The sequence below is a fragment of the Vigna angularis genome, chromosome 1 (assembly GCF_016808095.1).
Source record: "Vigna angularis cultivar LongXiaoDou No.4 chromosome 1, ASM1680809v1, whole genome shotgun sequence".
NCBI classification, from domain to species: domain Eukaryota; kingdom Viridiplantae; phylum Streptophyta; class Magnoliopsida; order Fabales; family Fabaceae; genus Vigna; species Vigna angularis.
In genome coordinates, this window is record NC_068970.1 from 26,087,152 (window position 1) to 26,093,151 (window position 6,000).

The following is a 6,000-nucleotide window of genomic DNA, read 5'->3' on the forward strand; positions in this document are numbered from 1 at the left end:
GGGAAAGAAAAGTAAAGGGGTTATGCTTTTGGAGAAAAACTTACGTGTGGGCCTGAGGTATTGGGGCACAATAGAAACAATGTAGGTTAATATTCGAGAAACATAAATGATAAGGAGTAAGAGATAGATAGGTTTCTACTCCAAAGATAAAAAAAAGGAGGGAATGTTTAGGGTTTAAGATATAAAAGAGGCAAGAAACGGGGGAGGGATGAGAGACAACAAAAATAAACAGAAAGAAAGAAAGCTGTGAGTGAGGGCTAGAGAAGAAAGCATTGAAAGTTAACAAGGGAGGAGGATAAGCCCATGGGTGAACCAAAAGAGGAGGAAGAATGCTAGCTTGGAGTGAAGGTAAGGGGAGCTAACTTATGAGTTGTTAAGAAAAAATCGTCTATGTGTCTTAACGCTCTCATGTTTTGAAGTTTAACCAAATCTAAAAAATACTTAGGATGAAAACACAAAGACTTAGAACCTAAATTCCCAACATAGAAAATCTACACAAGACTTAGAACCTGAATCCCCAACATAGAAAACTTTAGAAAAACACTTAAGTTCTTAGGAAATAGAAAAACATCTAGGTCAAAAACACCTAGAAAAGGTTGTTATGCCAAAAGCGTCTAAGAGAGTTAAAGCTAAACGCTTAAAATTGATCATACCCAAGGTTATTCGGTTTAGCTCTAAAAAACAAAACAATGTCAAGACGATGTCTTCGACAAAATACACTAAAAGACTAAAAGATAAAATATAAAAGAAAACATAAACAAGCTAAACATTATCTGTCTAAAGAAGAGACAAAGCTCAAAAGAAGTGTTTACTTGCCTAAACGATACCATGAGCCAAAACAATACTTCATCCAAAGATGGAGTTTTACTCAACACTTGGTATCTTTAAAAGAAAACCTTAATTTTCAAATGCCACCTTTATGTAGGAAATTGAAAAACACTTTGTTGTTCTAAGCAAGCATTAAGTGACATTAAATGCTCAATGTTCAAAAACAAAAAAATAGTGATAAGAAAAGACCTATCTACTGCATGCACAATTTACTCTACTATTTGTAGATAAGCTATTCTACATGCATGCACAAAGCTTCAAATCAAGTATCAAAAAGTGGACATTAGAGACAAAAGATATATTCACAAAATGTTCTTCACTTGAAGCCATACCTAAAAGGATGTACTACCTACTTCACGCAAAGTACTGAAAAAACATGCATGTTCTGAAAAATTGACTTATCCAACAACTGTTGTACACAAAGAAAGAGAAAGAACAAGAATTAAGGTGAATGTTACATTTATTCAAGGAGCCTTTAAATAGAAGAAATTTCAAAAGAGAAATTAAGAGGATAGCCAAGAGAATACAAAAAGAAAAGCTCACAACGAGATATCTATCTTAAGAAGCGTACAAAAGAAAGCTCAAGAAAAAGATCAAATCTGAGCATAAAAAGAGAGGAAGAGAAAATAGAAGAGCAAAAAACACTAGTACAAAAATCGCGTACAACGTCGAATATTTTAGACTTTTAACGACTAATTCGCGAACGACGTCATATTAGGAGACGTTAAATTCGACGTCAAATTAACGTCGAATTTTGTAAATATACGACGTTAACTTCACGTCGAATTTTGTTAATATACGACGTTAATAATTTTTTTTAATTAATTGTGATCCTTTTTTACAACTCTATGAGACCTGAAAAGCAGAAAAATAACAAATTTCAATTTTTGGTATTTTATAAAGCAAGAACTATGAATGTAGTATCAACAACAAACAACAATAACCAACAACAAACAAGTTCAATCAAACAACAACAACAAACAAGTTCAACCAAACAACAACAAACAAGTTCAACAAAAAAACAAAAACAAGTTCAACAAATAAGTTTTTCAGAACGAAAATGAAAACTAACCTTCAAAAGGTGGGTTTGTCGGAATAAAGTGTCGTCATCGGTGACAAAGAAAGCAAAATACGCCTATGAAGAACAAAGCACGAAAATAATCGGTCAAAACAAACGAAAGTCATAAATAAAATGCATTTGTATCAAATGAAAGAAAGATTACATGTGATGGTCATCAAACTTCGTTCGAGAAAAGTTTGAGAAGAGAAGAGGGTCTTGCGCGCTAAAATAAAGTGAATGAATTTTCAATCTCCTGCTCAAATTTTTATTGAATTCACAAACCTTTTGTCGTCTAATGTTGGGGCATTCGACGTTTTATATCCTTTTACGTCGAATTACAATTCTAAACGACGTTTAATAATTGCATTTATGTACAAAAATGTCACCGGTCATTTTTAACGTTGGTTATTGAGTGGTTAAACGTTAAACGCGTGATGTTATACGCTGTTTTTATACTAGTGAAAGGAATGCTCTTAAGCTTCATTGTTATATTGCTTATTGATTGTAAGAGAGAGAAAGAGAAAAGAGAGGAATACCTGAAAGTGTTTAGACAACTTTGTATTGTATTCATATCCTCTATGCGAGAGTAATAGTCTAAAACACTTGTAAGCAATCGTTGATTGCAGTTCTGGAGAGAATTAAAATACTTGCAACTAAACTCGTTTGAGTTGAGGAAATCTAGGCGCTATAGTATAGTACCAGGAGTGGTATGAATACTCAAAGGAAATCTAGGCACAGTATCTAGTACCAGGAATAATGCAAATACTCAAAGTAAATCTAAGCGCAGTAGTCTAGTACTAAGAGTGGTGTGAATACTCAAGGGAAATCTAAGCGCGGTAGTCTAGTAGCAGGAGTGGTGCGAATACTTAAGGGAAATCTAGACATGGTAGTCTAGTACCACGAGTGATGTGAATACTCAAACTAAGAGTGGTGAGAATACTCAGTTGTAATCTTGTGAAGATTATAGTAGAACCCTCTGTGGAAGAGACTGGACGTAGCTTAGTTGGAGTGAACTAGTATAAAAATAATTGTGCATTTATCTCTTCTCTTACCTAAAGGTTTTTTCTTATAAAAAGCTGCATCTGTGTTTTTATTTCCAAATAAAAGAACTCTCTAAGCTAATCGATAACTCTTCAACTAAGAAAATTCTTATAAAACTCTACAGTGTACATTCTGAATAGTATGCCAAAAGTAACTATCGTTTACAACTTCTACTAGGTCAAGCGTCTAAGATTTTATAAGAAACATTCAGAGCTTGACTATGTGCTAATAAGAAGGGTTGCGAAAAGAATTTTTCCATTAACACTACCCATAAAAGTGCTCCCAATATATAATAACTTATACAAGATTGAAATCAACCAATCTCGTACCAACATTCTTCTTTTAATAGAATTCTCCTTGAATGAATTTAACATTCAACATTTATGTCTTAAACAAATGCTATAGGACCCCAAAGTGGGCCTGAATTCAATCAAAAAGTCTTCTTGGGACAACTTGGGCTTCAAATTACCAAATAAGTTCAGCTTCAGTTTTGGATTTGCTTTGTGTCTTAGAATTCTACTTGTATTTTTTGTAATTGGTTTCTCTACAAATTTTAGTATAGTAAGCAATGTTTCTCTACTTGTATTTTTTGTAATTGGTTTCTCTACAAATATTTGCTTATGTACATATACTTTTCCTTTTTATTTTCAATTTTACATTGTTCTTAGTTTAGTAGCTTACCTTGTATTAGCATAGTGATTTACTTACTTCCTTTAATTTAGATGATCCGAAATCAGGTTTTGGTTTAGTCTACTTGCATGGTGGTCATAAACATCAATCTAGGTTAATATTTTTTCCATATTGCATTGCTCCAGGTTAAGTTACATGCATCAATTGTATTTCATAATTTAAAGAGCCATGATTGTATTCCAAGTCAGATACTGTTTGACTAAACTGTTGATTCATTCATTAGGATACATTCCCCAATATTTTCCACCCTTGCATAATCTGTTTCCTAAACCATAGATAATGTCTCTCTTTAGTGATAAAAGCAGTGTCTGTTTTATATAGCCTAATAGGTTGCATTCACTTAGGCATTCAACTAAACATCCTTTTTATTGCATTTCTCTTCTAGAATCACTACAAGAAAATTCACAATTATATACGGCCGAAATCCGTATATAACCTTTAAAATCCGTAGATAAAGTGGTGTTATATACGGATTACATACGGCCAAAAATTCGTATATAATTGGGGTGTAGATAAGATTATATACGGATATATCCGTATATAATTTATATACGGGTCATCCGTATATTCGTTATATACGGATTATACGTATATAAGTTATATACAGATATATCCGTCTATAACTTATATACAATTTTTTTTCATTCACGTTAATAACACAGACCTGCCCATATCCAAACAGACAAATCACATAAAACACCTCAACCAATTCACAAGACCTGCCATCCATTCAAACATTTCGCATATAAGTCAAGTCTTAAAACCCACAGACAAGCATTTAACATTAATCATAATAGGGAATTTTACATAATTATTAATTAGAATAAGTTCAAATAACATCAAATAAGTTCTTGAGGGAATAAGTTTGAGTCATAGATGCCCTACTTCTAAAAGCATAACTAGTAATCTCGATAAACATTTCCATCTTCTGGTTGATCTGTTGCTTGTTGTGGTTGTTGTGATTGTTGTGGTTGATGTGGCTGTTGTGGTTGTTGTGGTTGAACATTAGTTTGTGGCTGATTTTGGGATTGAAGAAATTGTTGTGCAATTGCGACTGCTCTTCTTCGCAAACAACCAACCTTGTCAGATGTCCTGTTCTTCTTCGCCGTTTCACACTTCTGTATATAAAGTTGCATGTTCCACTTCTCCAAAAGACCATTCCAAACACTTTCCCCCATCCAATTAAGTTTTTCCCCTTCTGTTAAACATCTCTGATAATCTATGAGATGCTTTGGTGTGAAATTTTTTTTTATCTTTTCCTCATGCTCACTCCTCCATGAAACTTTTCTCTGTTATTACAATTAATAGGTTAGGTTTACATTGATATAAAAAGATAGTAGAAAATAGTTTCCATGATTGAGGTAGTTTCCATGCTTCAAAACTTTGCATGTATATAGCCAGCAGACAAAAATTTGGACTGTTTTTGTTTTATCTTTTTAACCATTTGCAGCTAGTTAATGAATCAAGAGTGACCACAGATATTGTCAAAGGTAAGCATGTGAAGTGCATGACAATGGCTCAAGGAAAGATATATATTGGATGCATAGATTGAAGCATACAGGTTAGTGTTTTGATGTTTGACATACATTCTAGAACCACATAAACAGAATTGTTGTACCTAATCTCTAGCTGTTCACCAAACAACATTCAGGTACGTAAAGAACTGATAGGGTTGTGATGAGTGCATATTTATGCCCACATTTATGCTTTAAAATTCAAAATTTTTATGAATTCATGTGCTTGAATGAGTGATTTAAAGAAGATTTGTTATGATTGGATATATTGGGTTTGGGAATAAAAAGGGACTTAAAAAGTGATTTTTAGTTGCATAAGTTATTCTTGGAAATTCTTACGTTTATTTGTGCAGCTGAGAATATAAGTTTTATTGGTCCAAATGGCAATTCAAGGCCCAAAATCAGATTTTGTATGGAAAATAATATACAAATGGGCCAAGCAGACAGACTTTACCTTTGCACCTCCTAAAATCCGTACATACACCCCTCTTCTCTTAACCTGGCCCAATACTAAGCCAAACAGTAACTCTATACACCTCCTAAATTTCCCTACCCATACCCCTCCTAAGCCAAACTCCACCAGATCATGCCACGTGTCTAAATCCTCCCCACACAAATTTAGCCAACCACATACTGCCACATCACCTCCCTCTGCCACGTCATCATCATCATCTCCCCAGAAACCCTAATTCCCAAATCCAAACCCTAGGACATGCACAACCGTCGTCACACCGCCTCTCCATCGCGCCACCATCCTTTCCGTCGCGTCGCCACCAAACCCAGGCCGCCGTCATCCTTCGAGCCACCACCGTGAAACCCCACCATCGATGCGAGTCCTCCTTTGTCAATCGCGAGACCTAGCCGCGC